The following is a 22,305-nucleotide window of genomic DNA, read 5'->3' on the forward strand; positions in this document are numbered from 1 at the left end:
ACCTATAGCGGACCTATAGAGCTGGATTTGTAGAGAGAATTTCTACATGGTATCAAAGTTGGATTTGTAGATTTTCTACATGGTATCGGAGCTGTGAATAGTATACTAAGAAGAGAATTTGAAGTTTGAAGTTCAGGGTTACAGGCGCAAATCGAATTCATATCATAATTCAAGGTTGGCCAATGACATTCTATGGCTTGAGACTCGAATATGCCTTGGAAGGTAGCTCAAATTACATAACATGGAAAGATAGAATGGAGGCTATATTAGACGACAATGGCTTGAAGGATTTCATTGATCAAAAAATCCCAAAGCCAGCTTCAACTAATGTACAAGAGTTGGCTAAGTGGAAGAAGTGTGTGGTGAAGGCGAGACGGATCATCCTTGAGGGAGTTCGAGACCATATTGTCTCAAGTCTCCATGGCAAGGATACTCCATTTTCAATGTGGAAGACATTGAAGGACCTCTACCAGAATAGTAGCGACCAGAGGAAATTGGTGCTTAAGGATAAGCTTCGAAGAATCAAGATGGAGAAGGGTGATACTATTTCCACATATCTGAACAAGCTCTCCTCAATCTTCCAAAGAGTTGGAATAACTACTAGGACTCTGTGAATGGAAGGGAGAAACTGCTGGATTGGGAACGACTATGGTTAGATCTAATGCAGGAGGAGATTAGGAGGAGCACACGAGATGGTTCTTCATCAAAGAACGATGATGAAGAAAATATGGCCTTAGCAAGTAAGGCAAGGAAAGGGAAGGGGAAGACTTAAATGAATTATTCTCATGGAGGGAAGAAGGGTGACAAGTCTAAAGTGAGATTCTTTAATTGTCACGAGATGGGACATTATGCGACTAATTTCCCATTGAGGAAGTCCAAGAAGGGATCCTTAGAAGGATCAGAAGGTGAGGCATTAGCCTCTCAGTTCGAAATGGACTTTACCCTCACCGCATGCATGGTGTCATTGATGATGGGTCGTGTCTGGTATCTTGACAGTGGAGCCTCATTCCATGTGACTGGTGATAAAATTTTATTCAGTGCCTTGGAGGAGAAAGACCTCAAGATGCACATAGAGATGGGAAACGACAAAAGGTATAGTATTTCAGGAGTGGGCACGGTTGCTTTTTAGAGGGAGCATGGAGCTCCTATCACCTTGATATATGTGAAGTATGTGCCTGGACTAAAGAAGGACTTGGTATCAGTCGTGATATTGGAAGACCGTGGCTATGATGTGTTTTTTAATAAGGGAAAGGTTTTCCTTATACAAATCACCATGATAAAGGTGAAATAGACCGGTTCACGAGCTAAGAAATTGTATTCTCTTGAGGTTCAAGATGCATGCAAAGCCTTGAGGAGCAAGGAAAATGTTAGAGACTTGCTGGTTGAGAGGGAGAGTAATTTACCTCTCAACATGCAGCCCTAGAAGAAGTCTCAGACAATTGTGGAGGAGCCAAAATTGGAGAAGCAGAGAGGAGACCGAGTGAAGAGATCCACTCATGCAGATACCTCCATTGGGGGGGAATTTCAATCCAAGTGGGTAGAGGGATCACATGCAACCATACCTCCAGGTGTGAGGTGGGGCGATGTAAAGTGATTGTCCCATGAATGCTGAAATTGGGCAGGGTCCATTGAGAGGTTTTATCTCATGGATCGTACCTTGCTATAGAAGCCCAAAGTACATAGTAGTGAGAGGAATCAATGGGATTGATGCAGTTAGAGATCAAAGTGATAGATGATAGAGAATTCAAATACTAAAGAGCACAGAGAAGGATTGACAACAGTGCAGAAAGGTAGAGTCAAAAGAAGCGATAATTTTTCAGTTGATAGAGGCAATAGCAGTCAGAGACTTTGATGACAGATGCATCATACTAATTCAAGTTGGATGTTTTTTTTGTTTCTGGAGTTGCTGGAGCAACAACACTAGAGAGAACTATTGGATGCATAACATTCCAAAGGTTCATGTTCGGGATCGGGTTGAATTCCTTCCTTGTTGAGAGGGAGTGTTGAAAATAGCAACAAGAAATGATAAAAATAGAATCTAGAATATTCCAATTTTAATTTGTCCTTGAATTAAAATTGTGAGTTAAAATTCGAATTTAGTCTTACCAGCTGCTTGAAAATAATTAATTGAATCATCTTGGATTAATTAGTTGGAGAAACTCAAGTTAGAAGTCTTTCTAAAGTCATGCAACAGTTATCCCTTAAATTAAGGAGATAAGATTGAGTTATATTTGAGTTGTAATTAGTTTACTCAGTTTACTGAGTTAATTCTAGTTAAATTAGTTCCAAATTGTTTGAGGAACTAATTGTGTGTTATCAGTCAGTTGATGCATGCATGCACTCAACTAGTGTACTCCAGATAATTGAAGATTCCCTCATCAGTAACTCATGCATGTCTATTATGAGAAAGACCTAGTTGAGATTAAAGACAAGGACAATGTACTATCAGTTGCAAGTGTTTTCCTATAAAGAAAACACATGCATGGAGAGAGGGATTATTCCTTGAGGATTGCACAGTTCTGGTAGTCCATGAGAGAAGTGTTCCATTTGGTGAGGTGAGAATCATCCACTAGGAACAATGCAAGGAAATAGGAGCTTGGAGGGCAGAGAGGAAGTCTTGTGAGAAGCCAAGTTTTCCTGTGAGCATCTGTGAGGATTGTACTAAGAGCTAGCTAGTTGTGAGAGATAAGGCTTTGTATAATTCCTATGTATTTCCACCTTGTATGATAATACAGATAATGGGGTTTTTAGCTGAGGCTTTCCCTGAAGTATTCTCATGCGTATTGTGCATTGATTCTTCTTCTTCTGGTTATATGTGTTCAACTCTATTTTGCTCAATATTTTAAGCTTCTGCAAATGGATAGTAGAAGTAGGTTATGATATTTTGCTTTGATTTATATTGCATTATTGGGTTAACCTACAACAGATCTATAGAGCTGGATTTGTAGAGAGAATTTCTACATGGTAACAGAGCTAGATCTGTAGATTTTCTACACTCGAATTCTCTTGCAAGGTCGTCCTTGTAAGACACGATCAACTGATCATCACAAATCAATATGAGATCATCAACATAAATTATGATGATCAACAACTTACCTTTCACTACGATGTGGTACAAGTTCACATCCACTTCACTCTTTGTGAAGCCCAACTCGATGAAGTAGTTTTCTATCCTGGTGTACCAAGCATGAGGTACTTGCTTCAGCCCGTACAATGCTCTGTTGATTCAGCACACATGCGACTCACAATCGAAGGTCTCAAAACCTTCCAACTGCTCCATGTACACCTCTTCCTCAATCTGGCCATTGAGGAATGCAGTCTTCACATCCATTTGATGGATCTTCCAACCCATCTGTGTTGATAGTGCCAACATAGATCTAATAGATGAGTACCTTGCAACATGAGCAAAAGTCTCATCACAGTCAATCCCCTTGACCTGTGAAAAGGCACGGGCAACAAATCTTGCCTTATGCTTCTCCACACTACCATCAGCAACTTGCTTTACCTTGTAAAGCCAACAGGAACTCACAAATGACTTGTTCTCTGGTCTCGGAACCACATCCCAAACACTGTTACGAACTATGGAGTCATACTCCTCCACCATAGCATCAACCCAAATCGGCTACTGCACTGATTCCTCAAAGGAAGATGGCTCGGTCTCAACACATTCCCTAGCAAGGGCCATGTATCCAATGTACCTCTCAGGTGACCTCCTTTGTCTACACTGAGAAGATGGTTCTCCCACATTCTCTCTTGCATCCTCCAACAATTTGTCAGCTTCTCTTGTGCGCTTCCATCCATCTCTGGAAGACTCTGCTTTAGTGGATGTCTCCACTCCTAAAACCTATGCATGTGGCTGCTCCACATCAGTCTGAGGCTCCTCCGAGCCAATAATTCCTCCACAGCCTATAGTTGGATCTCCCTCTCAAGGGAAACTCGTATGGCCTTCTACTCATCAAAATTGAGATCTCGCGACCCACTGTCCTCTGACTGGTAGGTAAGTACACCCGATAGTTGTGAGGTGTATCAGTGTACCCCACAAATATCCACAAATCTCCTATCGGCTGAAGCTTCTTCCATGCATAGTTTGTCACATGGCAATATATTGATGAGCTAAAGATCCTGAACTGACCCACATCTGGTCTCTTATCGGAGAAAGCTTCCTCTAGTGTCTTCATTCCAAGTATGTGATGTGGGATTCTATTCGACAAATAGACCATTCTGTTACATGCCTCAGGCCATAAGTGAAGTGGTAGGCCTTGGTCATGCAACATTTCCTGTGTTGCCCCTACAATAGTTCTGTTCTTTCTCTCGGCCACCCCATTATGTTGTGGGTTATGAGGTGTCGTCAACTCTCTTTTAATTCCTTTCACTGCACAGAAGTCCTTAAACTCTTGAGAGACATATTCTCCAATGTCATCGCTTCTCAAGGCCTTGATCTTCTTCCCTGACTCTTTCTCAACCAAAGATTTGAACTCACAAAACTTTGTGAACGTTTGATCCTTCTTCTGTATGAAATAAATCTAGCATTTATGAGAATAGTCATCAATGAAAATCACATAATACCTTTGATTCATTATGGATTTTGTCGAGAATGGTCCACACAAATCAGTATGAACTCGCTCCAAGATAGCCTCTGCTCGACTGTCTCGATTGTGAAAGGAAGACTTGGTGTACTTTCCCAAGGTATAACCTTTGTGTGTGTCAACTTTCTCAAGTTTACCTTTGGGAAGTCCTATAGATATCTGCTGCATTATCTTCAAAGCCCCATGTTGCAAATGGCCCAACCACCTGTGCCACAGCTCGCCAATGTCTTGGCTTTGCACCAATTCTGCTTTCATACTCAATGTTGCACAATCATCTACATCTATTTTATAGAGATTATTCACCCGAATCCCTATCCTCTTGTTTTGACTTGTGTCTATGTGTCTTAGGAACGCCTTTCCTTTACTGAAGACAACATCGTAGCCTTTGTCCTCCAACATTGTGACCAATACCAAATTATTCTTCAATCCAAGAACATACATCACATCTATCAAGGTGAGAGGAGCTCCATGCTCCCTCTGAAAAGCAACCGTGCTCACTCCTGAAACACTATACCTTCCATAGTCACCCATCTCTATGCGCATCTTAAGGTCTTTCTCCTCCAAGGCATTGAATAATTGTTTATCACCGGTCATGTGGAATGAGGCTCCAATGTCAAGATACCAGACACAACCCATCATCGATGACACCATGCATGCGATGAGGGTAAAGTCCATTTCGAACTGAGAGGCTAATGCCTCACCTTTCGATCCTTCCAAGGGTCCCTTCTTGGACTTATTCGATGGGTAATTAGTCGCATAATGTCCCATCTTGTGACAATGAAATAATATTACTTTAGACATGTCACCCTTCTTCCCTGCATGAGAAGAATTCGATTTGAAATGGGAATCCTTCCCCTTCCCTTTCCTTGACTTACTTGCTAAGGCTGGATTTTCTTCATAATCATTCTTCAATGAAGAACCATCTCGTGTGCTCCTACTGATCTCCTCCTGCATAAGATCTGACCATAGTCGTTCCCAATCCGGTAATTTTTCCCTTCCATTCACAAAGTCCTAGTAGCTATTCCAACTCTTTGGAAGGTTGAGGAGAATGAGGCTCACCATATCATCATTGACAATAGTTATTCCCACACTTCCAAGATCATCTCTATAGGTGGTGAGCTTGTTCAGATATGTGGAAATAGTATCACCCTTCTCGATCTTGATTCTTCGAAGCTTATCCTTGAGTGCCAATTTCCTCTGGTCACTACTATTCTGGTAGAGGTCCTTCAATCTCTTCCACATTGAAAATGGAGTATCCTTCCCATGGAGACTTGAGAAAATATGGTCTCGAACACCCTCAAGGATGATTTATCTCACCTTTTCCACCTGCTTCTTCCACTCAGCCAACTCTTGTGCATTACTTGAAGTTGGCTTTTGGATTTCTTGAACAATGAATTCCTTCAATCCATTGTCTTATAATACAACCTCCATTCTATCTTTCCATGCTATGTAATTCGAGCTACCTTCCAAGGCATACTCGATTTTTAAGCCATAGAATTCCATTGGAAAACCTTGAAGTATGATATGAATTTGATTTTCACATACGACCTCGAACTTCAAACTTTAAATTCTCTTCTCAGTATACTTTTCACAGCTCCGATACCATGTAGAAAATCTGCTGGTAAGTTAACCCGATAATGCAATATAAATCAAAGCAGAATATTATAGCCTACTTCTACTATCAATTTGCGGAAGCTTAAATATCGAGCTAAACAATATAACCAGAAGAAGAAGAATCAATGGCAACATACACATGAAAATACTTTGGCGAAAGCCTCAGCTAAAAACCCCACACTATTGTATTATGATACATGGTGAAAATACATAGGAATTATACAAAGCCTTAGCTCTCATAGCTAGCCAGCTCTCTGTACAATCCTCACAGATGCTCACAGGTAATCTTGGTTTCTCTCCAGCCTTCCTCTGTATCCTCCAAGCTCCTATTTCCTTGCGTTTTCCTTGTGGATGATTCTCCTGTTACTAAGTGGATGATTGTTATGAAACCAGCTCACAACAAGATAGAAAAGAGAGATCAACGCCTTAGAATTTAGCCTCTTCGAGGGGGCAACCTCCTTTACATTACACAAATGAACAATTATTTGATGATTCAAATGAGAAAACCTCCTTTCTATATATAGGAGTCTAAGGAGTCACAATATAACCTAGCCGACGTAACAATAATAATATAAAGCCACAAAAATAACAATAGAGGGATTCTATGGTGCACAGTAATAACAATATGAGGACAATAGGGGCACAACAATATTAATAAGGGATACAAATACAATAGTAATGGGGTAATCACTAGTATTATAGGGACCCAACATGCCCCTCTCCTTCAAAAAAGTGTTGTCCTCAATGCTTGAGTAGTTATGTATGCTTCTGTATAAAATTCTCATCCTCCCATGTGGAATCTTCAGGGGATAAGTTCTTCCACTTAATAAGATACTTCGAAATTGATCGATTTCATAACTGTTGAGTTCTTGTTTCTGTGACTGCTTTCGGTTCGAATATAAGTTCTGGCAATATTGTTTGAACTGGGAGCTTGTTGCCTATAACCTTCTTTAAACATGAAACATGGAAAACTGGTTGCAATCGAGAAGTTGCAGGAAGCTCCAATTTGTATGCCATAGTACCAATCTTTTGCAACACCTTGTACAGACCATAATACTTTGGTGATAATTTATTATCCTTCTTAGCTTCCTTGAGGGACATTTGCTTATATGGTTGTAGCCGTAGGAATACCCAATCACCTACATCAAAACTTCTTTCATTGTGATGTTGATCTGCCTATTGTTTCATTCTATTCTGTGCCAACACGAGGTTATCATTTAAGAGTTGGAGGACTTGTTGTTGATGTTCGATGTGATGTTCCACTACTTGAACATTAGAATTTTCTCTTAAATATGATGTGATGGATGGTGGCTGATATCCATAAAGTGCCATAAATGGGGTCATTTTTGTTGTTGTATGGAAGGAAGTGTTATACCACCATTCAGCCAGAGGTAACCATTTTACCCATTGTGTCTGTTTATCAGATACAAAGCAATGAAGATATCCTTCCAAATGTTTTTTTACTATCTCAGTTTTCCCATCAGATTGAGGATGATAAGATGAGCTATGAGCTAACTGAGTACCAAGACAAGAAAATAATTTTGTCCAAAAATTTCCAGTGAAAATGGGATCTCTGTCACTTACAATAATCTTTGGGTTTCCATGTAGCTTTTGAATTGTTTCCATAAATGCAGTAGAAACTGTACTATCTTTAAATGGATGTGGTAATGCACAAAAGTGTGCATACTTGGTAAGTCTGTCAACTACCACCATGATGACACTCTTTCCCTCATACTTGGGTAAGCCTGTGATAAAATCCATTGAAACCTCCTCCCAACATTGGCTTGGAATGGATAAAGGTTGTAATAGACCCGGTGTCTTATTTGTTTCAACTTGATTTTGTTGGCAAACCAAACATTCCTCCACAAACTTTTGAATATCTGATTTCAGGCCATCCCAAAAAAATTCCTTCTTAACCCTGTGGTAAGTTTTTAAAAATCCCGAGTGCCCTCCTAAGGGAGAAGTGTGCAATTCCATAAGAATCTTTTGTTTTAGCTGGGAATTCTTACAGAGGTATAAGCGATATTTGTACCATAATGAATCACTTTTCCAGCTAAATGTATTAGACGTATTGGAGTCTTGTTGTAACTTTCGAATAAGTGCCCACACTTCTTCGTCGTTCTTCCATTCCTCCTTGCTTCGTTTATCCAATCTGGTTGGATAATAGAAATGGTGCACAACAATGCTTCCACATCCTCATCCTTTCTTGAGAGTGCAACTGCCACCACATTTTGCTTCCCTTTTTTGTAGATGATTTCAAAGTCATAACCCAACATCTTTGTGACCCACTTTTGTTGCTCTTCAGAGGATAATCTTTGTTCTAGAAAGTATTTAAGGCTATCATGATCTGTTTTTACCTTGAAGTGTCTTCCCATTGGGTAGGGTCACCATTTCTTAAGTGCATGGAGTATTGCCAACATTTCCTTCTCATAAATAGCTTTGTGTAAAAACTTTCCCTTGATTGGACAACTTTCAAAAGCAATGGGTCTTTCATCTTGCATTAAAACAACACCAATTCCATTTCCTGAAGCATCACATTCCATAATAAAGGTTTTTGTGAAGTCTGGTGTAGCTAAGACCGGTGCTTGGCACATTGCCTCTTTAAGATGCTCGAAGGCCTTTGTTGCTTCTGGGGTCCATGAAAATGAATCTTTCTTTAATAATGTTGTTAGAGGTGCTGCTATTCTCCCATAATTCTTAACAAACTTGCAATAATACCCTGTCAACCCGAGAAATCCTTGTATATGATTTATGGATGTGGGGATTTTCCATTCCTTAATGGCTTTAATTTTGCTAGGGTCTATCTTAACTCCTTCATGAGATACAATATGACCCAGATATTCCACCTCTTGTACTCCAAAGAAACATTTGGATCTTTTTGCATATAATTGTTTCTCCTCCAATAGTTGTAGCACCTTGTCAACATGTTCAACATGATCCTTCCAAGACTTGCTGTAGATTAGTATATCATCAAAACATACTAACACAAATTTTCTAGGGAATGGTTTGAAAATGGATTTCATCAAACCTTGAAATGTTGAAGGTGCATTGGTAAGGCCATAAGGCATGACCAAAAATTCATAATGACCCTCATGAGTTCTAAATACTATTTTCGGAATGTCTTCAGTCTTCATTCTGATTTGATGATATCCTGAACGAAGATCCAACTTGGTGAAGTAAATTGATCCATGCACTTCATCTAGTAATTCATCAATGACAGGAATGGAAACTTATCTTTAATATTGAGATTGTTGAGCTCCCTATAATCTGGACACATGCACCATGATCCATCTTTCTTGTGCCCCAATACTACTGGAGCAGAGAAAGAACTTTGACTCTGTTGAATTATACCAGCCTCTAGCATTTCTGCAACCATACATTCAATTTCCCTCTTTTGGGCATAGGGATATTTGTACGACCTGATGTTTGGAGGAACACTTCTTGGAATCAGATGAATAGCATGATCATGATCATGAATAGGTGGGAGACCTTTGGGAGTCTCAAATACCTTGGAATGATTGTCCAAGACTTTTTGGAGATCTGGAGAAATAGATGATTCCAACGTGGAAACATCTAGCGAACATAATTGTGCAATTACACCTCTTTGTTCCTTTTTTAGAAGCTTTGTCATATTGTTAGAGATGATTATCTTTCCCAGTTTCCCTACAATACCCCTTAATTCAAATTCCTTTCCTTCCATAGAAAATTTCATGAAAAGTTCTTGAAATTAAAAGCTATTGTACCCAAGGATTGTAGCCATTGGACTCCTAGTACAACATCAACACCTCCCATTGGAATGGAAATCATTGGGCTAGTCAATACATATTCTCCCATGGATAGCTTGATATTATGGCACTTTCCAGAGAAATTTTTTGTTCCTCCATTTGGAATCATCACTTGACCCTCTGGTGCTAGATATAATAAGAAATTCAATTCTTTTGCTACCTTACAATGAATAAAATTGTGGGTACTTCCTGAATCAATCAACACTATTACCTTTTTCTTCTTGATTTGTCGTTCTATCTTGATGGTTTGAGGAGTAGTAATTCCCGCCAATGCATTACAAGATATGGTTGGATTCATTTCTTATTTATCTAGGCTTTGTTCCTAGAGTATATCCTCTTCTTTTGCCCTTTCTTGCTCCTTTTCTTCTTCCTCTTCACAATCTATGTAGAATAATTTCTTCTCAGCACACTTATGACCTTTAGTGTATTTGCTATCGCAGCTGTAACAAAGCCCTTTTGCTATTTTTTCTTCCAATTGTTGTGGTGTCAACCTTATAGGTTGTGGAAGACTAGGGGCAACGACACTTCCATATTTATAGTTGTGAGTGGTATGCTTCCTGGTTGCCATAATTTTGCTTTCCATTTTTCTTGCTAACCTGAATGCCTTCTCTAATGAATTAGGTTCCCAAAGGCGAACATCATGTTGGATATTATCCTTTAAAGTCCCTATGAAAACACAATCCTATGCTCCTATGGAATATTTTTTACCCTTATGTTCAATTTTTGGAACTCCTCAATGTGCTCCATTATTGAACCCTTTTGTTTGAGACTTATCAATTGGCTAAAAAAAGTGTTTCTTTTTGTATATTCATAATGTGATGTCAATTCTTCTGTAAAAATTGCCCAAGTGATAATTTGTTTGTGAGATCAAAGCCATTGATACCATACAAATTGATTTGGTTCCAAATATAAAGTTGCAATACGTACCTTTTGTGTGTTTTGCACATTATTGAGATCGAAAAATTGCTCCATCTATAATATCCATGTTGCGGGATCCTTGCTATCAAACTTCCTCATATCGATTTTTGGAATATGTTGGGTCTTCGACCCAACATTAGAGTCTATGGAATAATGATTAAAATTTATTTTGTTCTCATCATGAGTTTCCTTTACTACCCTTTCACCATTAGTGACCATTTCTTGTAGCAACTTATTCACATTTATCTTCAATTCTTCCATCTTATCATCCATGCCATCAATTTTAGCGTCCATGCCATTCATCTTACCTTCCATGCCATCCATCTTAGCTTCTCTGCCTTTCTTTAAACAATCCATCTTAGTTTCTACACCTTTCTTTAAACCATCCATATTAGCTTCTACATCTTTCCTGAAACCATCCATCTTAGATTCTGTTGCTTTTTGTGGAAGTGACACTTGTTGCACTTGGTCTCGTAATTTTGATATATCATGTTGCATTTCTTCCTCTTCTTCATGATTGATGCTAGAGATTTTAGGTTGCTTACTAGGTGTTTGCATTTTATTTCCTCGGGGCATCAATTACTGATTCAAACTAATTTTTCAAACCAGGCTTATGCAAAAATTTAAAAAAAACTACACACCTTTTTTCACTTTGTAGAAGCTTGATATTGATTCTGATGTATCTTTGCAATTTGGGATCATCCAGTTCTGAAATTGTGACCTATATTAGCCCTCTGTGTCCTCTTTCCAATGCCACCAGTCTGATCCAAATTGGATTCTGCAAGGAAGAGTTATGCACAATCTCCCAAGATGACCTGATTATAGACTAGTTTAGTAGAGCAAAATTGTACGACGTGCCACGAGTCACTGTTTTAACCTTTGGCTCTGAAAAATATATACAGGAAACTAAAATCCATTTTCTTTCTGTACCTTCTTACGAAATTTCAATCCGATGCTTAGAGAGAAAGTTATGACGCTTTTCCCCAGGTCACCTATTTGGAATGTAATTCAGGAGTCTGCAAAAAGACCAACTTCCTCAGATCATATCTCCACAAATAGTTTGCGAAAAGTTTTGAAATTAGGACCCAAGATTTAGCGTGATTTCTTCTCAAATGGGTTCTTTTTTTATGTTCTGAAATGTCACAGAAAAAAAGTTATAGCGAAAATGGCACGATAACCTGCTTGGAGCAGCGAAACCCTAGAATCCAAAGCTCTGATACCAAATGTTATGAAACCAGCTCACAACAAGATAGAAAAGAGAGTTCAACGCCTTATAATTCAGCCTCTTTGAGGGGGAAACCTCCTTTACATTACATAAATGAAAAATTCTTTGATGATTCAAATGAAAAAACCTCCTTTCTATATATAGGAGTATAAGGAGTCACAATATAACCTAGCCGACCTAACAATAATAATATAAAGCCACAAAAATAACAATAGAGAGATTCTATGGGGCACAATAATAACAATATGGGGACAATAGGGGCAAAAAAATATTAATAAGGGATACAACTACAATAGTAATGGGGTAATCACTAGTATTATAGGGACCCAACAATGATCTCCTCCAAAATTGAGCAATCCTCAAGGATTAAATCCTTGACCTCATGCATGAGTTTTCTCTTCGAGAAAACACATGAAAATGATAGTACACTGTCCTTGACATTAATCTCAAGTGGCTCTTTCTCATTATAGACATGCATGAGTTTCTAATGAGGGAATCTTTAGTTAACTAGATTAGCACTAGTTGAGTGCATTAGTGCATCAACTGACTGCTAACTCACTATTTGTTCCTTAAATAATTTGGAACTAATTTAACTGGAATTAACTCAGTAAACTGAGTTAACTAATTACAACTCAAATATAACTCAATCTTATCTCCTTAATTTAAGTGATAACTCTTGCATGACTTCAGAAAGACTTCTAACTTGAATTTCTCCAACTAATTAATTTAAAATAAATTAATTAATTATTTCCAAGTAGTTGTTAAGACTAAATTCGATTTTAGTTCACAATTTAATTTGAGGACAAATTAAATTGGAATATTCTTGTTGCCATATTTCAAGAGTTATTCTGTGTTATTTCCAAGAAAAGTCTCTCTCTGTTGTAATAATTGGAGGTGAATGAGAGACAACACACTGAGACAGTTAGTCATGTAGGCAGCTGGAATCTCTATATTTTGTAATTTTCATGTTATTCATCTCCTTATAAAAGGGAGGAAGAAACACTTAGAAAAGGTTCTAAATCCTAAATATTAACTACATGTTATTTCTGAGACTGTATGACTTCAAGACTTGCATCTTTCAGAATATCAATGAAATGGTGGTGATTCCTACATTTGAGTACTAAAGTATGTTCCCTTTCTATTTAAATTCCATTATGGTCGCATTGCCTCTATGGTTTCATGTAATTGTATCTACCATAAATATTTCATATGTTCTTACAGATTCATTTGTATTGAATTGTTAATGGACATGCATGTATGTATCTTTGGGATTATATCTTTAAAAAGCACTCCATGAATCATAGCACCCAATTCTCATTCATCCGTTATGTCTATCTTTAACTCAGATAAGTGTATAATTCTTGAAGTTTCAATCTCTATATGATGAGCTATTCTATCTCCTTCTGTTTTTTCATTCCTCTGCAAAATCTTATTAAACTATAGGTCCTCGAACTATGTGGCCTCCACTAGTTCATACATATATTTATGTGAATTTTATATGTGAAAGAGTACCATAAATACATGGATTATGTCCTTGGATGAATGAACCAACCCATGTTGTTTATTGTATGTATTTACATAAGTGTATAAAATGTATATGATGTCCATGTTTTCCTGAAAATCATATGAGACACATAATATCTAGATGTTACCAGGCACTGGTCTTGTAAGAAATATGAGGCTATCTTTGGAAGCGACAACACGGGGGATATCAAGATTCAAAGATAGTTGATTGATAAGATCATATGAACCATCATTAGGGGAAATATGTGAAAGAAAAATAAATTCTTCATAATAAAACTTATCCTCCGGTTTAGTGATTGGTTCAGGTCCAAAATACAAAACATCAAAAGGAGGAGGACATGGGACAAAAAGCATATCTGGTTCTTCCTTAGGATGTTGAAATTATTCCTGATTAGGAGGACATGAAGAGTCTGATTCAAAATATTTCCTTGACATCATGACTAAGAAATGGAACTTCTCATCCAAGAACTGCTAGTCCACATCCTCATCTGGAAATTTATAACAAATATGAAGGAATCGATCAACAAAAAGTTCAAGAGATTCATTCAATTCCATTCTAAGTTGATCAATTTCATCAATAACATATTGATACTCATACTTTTGAAGACGCAGTGAATCTCATTAACCAAATGTTTAAAATATGAAATAGAAGCAGTGGGTAGATAATATCACCATTACTTCGTATGACCATCCAATGTGAGGGTAAACAACCATGCGAGGATTTATTTAGAATAAACACCACTTGAAAAACAAAATTGAACCAATTCATCTACATAATCAAGGATAGTTACTGTACCCTTTCCATCTAATTTAAAATGTGACAATTTATGTAAAAATTCCACGGGGATTAAAAGCTACAATGCTTCAGAAAAACACCTCGAGATTATGATATTGGATGAAGCCATTAAAGGTGAGAGACTCAAACAGACTTCAAAGGCTCATCTTGTCATCTACCTTTCCTTATAGTGCCTAAAATGATGATATTGCTAGATGTAACCAACATTTTAAGGGGATCTCCCTGAAGCGAAGTCCCAATTATACCTCACACCATTTGGTGTAGGAGTCCCATTCGATCATACTGTCCGACCACCTTTGGAAATGTTTCAAAGATATGCTTTGTTTACAACTGCGCACAAGAGAACACAACACCTCTTTGCGATAGCAATTATGTTAGCTTTGTGAGATACCCAATGTAAGGTGCATGAGGGAACATCCACGACTGGTAGGGAAAATGAGCCACCAGTTAGAAAAGTAATAGTACTATCCTAAAGGGGGGACCTGAGAAGAAAGAGAAATGCTTGTTGAATACTGGTAGATTAGTCCACATAATAAACACAAATCATTAAAGCATAGAATCAGCTATTCAATAACAATCATATCTAAGAAATGAATTAGTTCATTCACTTAGTATGTAATTAAAACAACATATACCATAAAAATAACAAAAAAAGTTCAACTATATCTATGGTACATGTATGAAGAAGTTTTGGATCATCACACTTCTGATTAAGAGTGAAAGGTCCCAAGTACACTCTTACATAAATGAAACACTATATCTAATAGTAGAACATGAAGCGAGAACTTGCTTCTCGTAAGTATGATGTATCTCTTATGCACTACAAGAGAAGTCAAGGCAACACTCCAAAAATCCAAGCCCTTGTCTTAAGTTATGAGGAGCTATTTATAACAAATAAAAATGACCTTTAAGCTTCCTCACGACTCTTCAACTCCCATGACTATTCATATTCTATATATGACTCATTACATTCCATATGTGACTATTCACATTCCACACATGTCCCTTAGAATTCATTACATATCATTTATTACATACAATGAATTACAAATAAGATGGTGTCCTAATAAGAAAAAATGGATAATGGGACAAAATGATCATCAAATGGATAAATAATTTGCTTCCTCATGGAGTTCACTTGTGATGTAAGTGTGACATGCCTTGAACTCCATTGAGATGGCTTTGACTCAAATTGGCAACTCCCCTATATACTGCATCTTCACGTCCCGTGCCTCCTTCACTATGGTCTTGGAGCTTGATTGTGCATTATTCCAGAGCCATGACAGTTTCATATGAGCTTTGAATGGTGCAAAGGAGTACTATAGAATAACGTCTTTGGTAACCTCCAAGCCTTCCTATTCTATTTCCTATTTGATCTTCTTGATATATTTCCTGATCTCCTGGAAGATGAATTCTCTTCCTTTTATTGCTTCAAGTGTTCGTATTGTAGGCATCCCATGCTTCTATGTTAAAGACTCAAAACCACTATGAAAGTATTATAGGAAACAATAGTAATAACCAATTGTGCTCCACTATGTGAGTGGAGTCTCAACTAAACTCTATCCATTTCTATGGCAATCCTATCTTTCTCTTCCAAGTGTTGTGGAGCATATGGATACTTGGTAGCCCACTCATGAATTTGGTTGACCACTTTGATTTCTACTTTCAGGATTTTTACTACTTCATGTGTTTTTTTTTGGATGCTGATGAGAGGAGCCACCACCTATTGTATTTTCATCATATAGTCGCACCATGGTGTCCTCCATTGGCCCCAACTCCTCTTGCATGGCTGAATTCCATTCTACGATGCTAAAAATTTGTGATGACAACCATTGATTCTCTACCACAATATGTTATTCTCATTGCTTCACTGCAACAAATTCTATTCTCAGCTTCGCATTCTCATTCAACAAGCACTCATAATTATCTTATTCCATTGTAGCGAATGCAACATTTTCCATCATAACTACCCTTGGATTCCTTCTGGTGTTGGAAGTTATCACCTTCTCTGTAGAAATTGAGAGTTGATTTTAAGGATCATTGGGAAAGTTTCTATGCCTCTATTGCATGATCCTCTCTTTAGCTGATTGAACATTACACTGCATACATCCATGAATTTATCTGTCGGTGGAGGTGTGATCCCCATCTATCCAAAAGGAAGATGACAAACTGTGAGAGGATGTTCTTATGAAGTATTTTATTTTTCCTCCATTGGCTACATGGTATCCTCTTCCTCCAACTATTTGTTTTCTACCTCTTAATTCAATTGTTCTTCTTCTAGTCTTTGTGTTGCTTCTTCCTCCTGGGGTTGCCTTTGCTATTCTTATTCTATCCTCCTCCTCTACTCCTATTCCTATTTTTTCTTCTGAAATAACTCATCCTACTACCTCTTCTCCACTTCTTCTTTTTCTTATCTCCTCTCCTGTTATTCTTGAATAAATCCTATGTTAATAGGATCAACTTTCCACTTTCTGCTACTCTTGATTGTTGAATCATATATGATCCTCTTCTTAGGAGCTACTCTCCTTACTTGAGGAGTTATGTGTTATTCCTCTTGCACCTGCAAGTCTTGAGCTAGTGGGTCTTGGGGTGAATTGGTTTCAACCCTTGGATGTGCACTCATGTTTTCATTGTACCGGTTCTTTATCTTCTCATCTTCTGCTATGGATATTGAAGAATGCCCCGTACTATGACCGATCCTTTCACAATGTTTCTTGCATATTCTCATGGGATCATATCCATGAAAATAATTAGTGGCTAAATGCAAGTGATCCAACTCTGATATCATCACTGATATCGTCTTATGGCTCTTCAACTCATATAATCTGATTCTCTATGGGAAGGTGATCCAAGGGGCTTTCTTCCTCCTGTTAAGAACTCATGACAATCCCTTGTCCAACTAATTTTCCACTTCCTACATGACCACCTTAATGTTCACATATCACAGCATGAGATTAGGGGATATATGACAACCAAAAAATCTTATTTATGTCCCCTCAAGTAATGCAAACCAATTTGTGATATCTTGTAGTGACTCCTTCACTTGAACAATCATGTAGGTAGGATCGATCTCGAATATCATATGGAAGATAACTACAAAGAAGTGCTCAACTAATATATCATTTGCACCTTTGACGCTTGATTCTGATAAAACTTTGCAATGAAATTAAACTGGGAATTTTCTCCTTAGGGGTCCAATTCGAGTACATTCTCAAGAATGCATACTATGCACAAATTATATTAAAAAGAAATGCAAACATTTAGAATTCTAGGGCTTGATTCGCCCTCAAAGATGATTTTTCCTGCCTGACATGACACTGCAACTCAAATGATAATATATATGCCCAATTGAAATATTTACCATGGGTTACCAAAATGTTGAGCATATATATCCAATTTTCCTCAAACACCTCAACATTCTTGCGCCTATGCAACTGATAACGCATGGCTATCAAATATTGATATACATATCTCAGGATCTTTCTGGGATATATTGTGGAAGGGGGATATGATAATGTCGCTTGTGTTGAGGTTGACCCATTTGGTGTAGAAGCCATTATTTACATATTTTGTGGGCCTAAGCATCTTATAGTATGTCTGCATGTCTTCTCCATAATAAGTGGCGAGTTGACCACCACTCTTACTGCGAAGCATAAGATAAGAGTCATCCATATATGTAATGATCCACTGAATGACTTTCTCACAAGGGATGATGGGGAATCTGCATGCGATCCTATGCATTATGTACCTCTTGATATCAATATATACTTGCACATCTTTAAAGTCTTCAACAAACTTCTCTTGCATGAATTTGTTGTATATATTTATCCATGTGACCTCTGTAGTCATATCAATAAAGCATTGTGTATCTTCATATATTAGTATGGTTTGCTTGGTAATTTCAACATGTTCAATTCTTGATTGTGAGGCTTATTTTTAGGTCACTTTATAGGGAGGAATGGCTTCGAAAAATGATGAAAGGGTGAGAATAATTGTAGCACAAACACGTGTTTCTAGCAACACACTGGCACACACCGAAGGGTCGAATAGATGAGTTGTAGGGAATTTAGGCCTTCACAATGCACTCAAATTAAAGGAGGGCACATTGGCACACTCTCAAGGGATGAAGCAATATGATTTGAGTCTTCCATGTGTACTCATGCACTCAAGGGAGGGCGTAGCTCTTTGTGGTGAAGAAGTGTGCTCAAGAGGAAAACTTGGTCATTATGGGCATAGTTTTCAATGTTGATTAGGATTTGATTTCCATAAGTGTGCTCTACCTGTTGGAAGCTTACAACATGTTTTAGCAGAAATATTTAATGATAAGATGATAAGAAGAAAGGTCTGCTAGGTTATATAGATGCTATCACATTCACGGTGGAATATGACAGGATGAAGAATGTGAAGAGTTTCTAAATGTGACAACAGACTAACACTTGCAGGATGAAAATTGAATATAAACACCAACAAAAAAATTAAAAAACAAAGGAATGAAAACAAGAAAAGTGAGAACGATAGTGAAATCATAAAAGGGAATGAAAAGATTCGACATGCAAAACTTACTTGTAGTGTTGGTTAATGAAGAGTTTCTTGATCCACAATTTTGCGCCCAACTCATATGAGAATGATTACGTAAATGAATGAATAATTGGGTTAATTTAAAGAAGTTTAGATGAAAAACTGTTTCATGCATGATCGCCACTTGTCTTCACTTGAAAGGGTTAGTTAAGAGAGGTGAATAGGCCTCATGCATGCACCAAAAAGAATGCATGTCCTCGACATGAAGAAGTGCACTCAAAGGGGGCACACTTTCTTAGCATGAAGGAGTGCACTCAAGGAGGGTGCACTTCCTCAACCTGAAGGAGTGTACTCAAGTTAAGGGCATGTCTTCATCAACTTGGAGTCCATTTTTTATTTTCTAAGTTATTTCTTGATTTTGAGCGTTTTTCAAGTGTGTGCATGGTGAGAAGGCAAGTTTCTAAGTCAAGATAAGTGATGAGTTCACCCAACCATGGAATAAATAACTCAAGCGCTTCTAATGGTTAAGTGATGATGCTTAGGAAACATTGACTTAGGAGGATGCGACACTAGGAGAAAACACACAAATAACAAATCAAACAACATGACGACACTAAGGGGCTTGAAACAATAGTTAATGTAGGCTCCAAAATTGACTTAGGAAAAAAATTGGAGGGTCGTTGTCAAAGTGACAACACAACCACTAATCCTATACATTCATTTTGGTTGAGTAAGTTTAACAAAGATTCTCTATAATTCTAATGTGTTATTTGAGAACACTCATTGTTTTGATCCTTGTTCTCAATGAGATTTGTTTCATGTTTTTGTTGAGAAGCCTCAATAAAATTTCCCCAGGAGAAGGTGATGCAAAAGTCTAGGATAAGAGATCGGTCATTTGTAGTAGGATTACGTTAACTTCATTCTAAAGGATCAAAATTGTTTGAGACAAAAAACCAAGGAATTCATGACAACTTCATTTTTCATCAATTCTAAATGCTAAGAGAAAACTAGTTTGTCTTCAACGTAGAGTTTGTCATATTTATTTCTCCATTTATGCTCCAATTCCTTAAGTTTGGACTCATTGATTTCCAACATCTATCTTATTCTTCATTACTAAGTATAGTCAATGTTGAGATGTTGATGAATTTCTTTTGCATGTTTGAGGATTGTTGTAAGTTTCCAAATGGGGGTGGCACTTAAACCATGAATAAGAGGGCCTAACAATTGTGAAATTTTGATACACCCCAACATTTTACACTTCAAAAAGACTTAGGGGATAGGGAAAACTTGGGGCATACTAGAGGAACACCTTTATTAATTCAATGTAGGAATATAAAGAACTAGGAAAAAAAATTGTGAGAGTTATGAAGACAGGAAGAGAGAAAACATTTAGAGGCAGAGAAGCCTGAGAATGAGGCCCACCTAGAAATATTGCTAATTCCATCTTGGTGCATGAAGGATGTGGAATTTTAGTGTTGGTAGAGTTATATTCTTAAATGAAGAGAGATGGTGCATGTCATTGTGGGTTTTTTGAGTCAGAATAGGTTTTCATATGAGTGAATTCCACCCAGGCTAAGAGAATAGGTTGAATAAAAAACCCATATTTAAGCTATGAGGATATTCTCGGATACATGATGTATGGATATGCAACAAGTATCATAATCTTGGGTTGAAATAATGTTGGAAACTGAGGATTGTGGGAGAGTCCTATTAACCATTACCCATCAAGGGCCTAATGTGCCACCATGTCATGTTCCATTATTAGCCTCATGTTGTAATGATACATGTAATTCATGGTTGATTTATGAGATGGATTGATCATAAAATTTGGTGTTGATAATAAGAATTTTAGAAATATATTTTCATTGATGAAAAAGGAAAAGAAGTTGATGGGAGATTGTTAGAATAAGTTGTCAAAGGAGGTGCTCATTGATGTCAGGTAATTGATGTCAAGTATTGATATGTTTTTACTATCAAATATGTTATATGCATAAGCAGGATGTCACAATCATCAATGGTGTAGTATCTAGATCAAAGGTAATGAAATGAAAAAAGAAAAGAAGATTGCAAGGAGAAGGAATATCAACACATGTATGTCAAAGGAAAAGCTCAGATGTTTCCATGCATATTGGTGAACAATAGTGATGGGCCTAACTGGCTAAGGTGCAGAGACTTTGAATCCATTTCTAGAATAACAAATCACCTCAAATGCAGCTAGAACCCACTCAGATGGATAATGATCTAAAATTTATTTCTAGTGTTATATAAAAGTTTGAAAATGTCCCTCTAGATCAAAATTTATTTCCATTCAAAGTCCGTATCCCCAAAAGTCAATTTGCAACATTAAAGTTGGAGCTATGGCTAGCTATTGACAGATTTTGTAGTCTGGCATAATATATAAAATTTTATGTCAGAGCGACTAAATAATGAGTTGAGCAAATATGGCCTGATAATTGAATGAAAAAAGTAACATTTACTAGCCCAATAATGGTCCCACTATACAAATCATCTTGATGAGTGCACCTTCGAAGGATTCAAAGTTGAGTTTAAAGGTGAGGCCCAAAATGACATAAGCTTGGGTGAAGGTGGACAATCCAAAACAACAATAATGTGGGATTTCATTGGTGGAGTGTATAACAATGGAGGTCACCAATATGGGAGAGCTCATCTCAGGAGGACTTCCCCAGAAGAGAAAAGGTGCACATAGAGTTTTAAAGGCTCAATAAAATGTGGTAAAGTAGTAGTGAAGAAGTAATGATTGAGGAGACAGGAATATCTGGCAGTATCAATAGTGAAAAAGGCTTGAACTCGATGGTTTTTATGTTTAAAATTTACCAAATAAGTTCATCGCAAAACACAAAGATCCAAAGCCCATTCTCTCTCCTCAATGATAACACATGGCAATCTTTTGGTAGCTCAGAATGATGTAAGCATGATGTAGGAATAAGGGACATATGGTGTTAGGGTCTGATAATAATAGGATTCATAATTTTGAATTGACTATAATTAGTCTTGTAATATTGTACCTAATTTTTCTTTCTTCAAAATGTTTTCCCATATTAAAAATAAAAAATCTAAAGAGGGTGAAGTCCTGAAATAAAAATGAAAGGACTAATAAAAGAAAAAGGTCAAAAAAGAGTATAAAGTATAAACCCCACCAAAAAGAGATAAAAAATAGATTCTGAAAGTAATGAAAATTCAAATGCCATTACTTTTTTACTTTACTTTGCAAAATAAGATTGTGTGCAGCTTGTAAAAAATGCCACAATCCATGATGGTCAAATAGATTAATCTTGATTCATTCATGCTTTAAATTTTATGCTCATAGATAGAGAATAA

This window comes from Pinus tabuliformis, chromosome 7 (genome assembly GCF_031772625.1).
Source record: "Pinus tabuliformis cultivar Carrire ecotype Pingquan chromosome 7, CPIR1, whole genome shotgun sequence".
Taxonomy (NCBI): Eukaryota; Viridiplantae; Streptophyta; class Pinopsida; order Pinales; family Pinaceae; genus Pinus; species Pinus tabuliformis.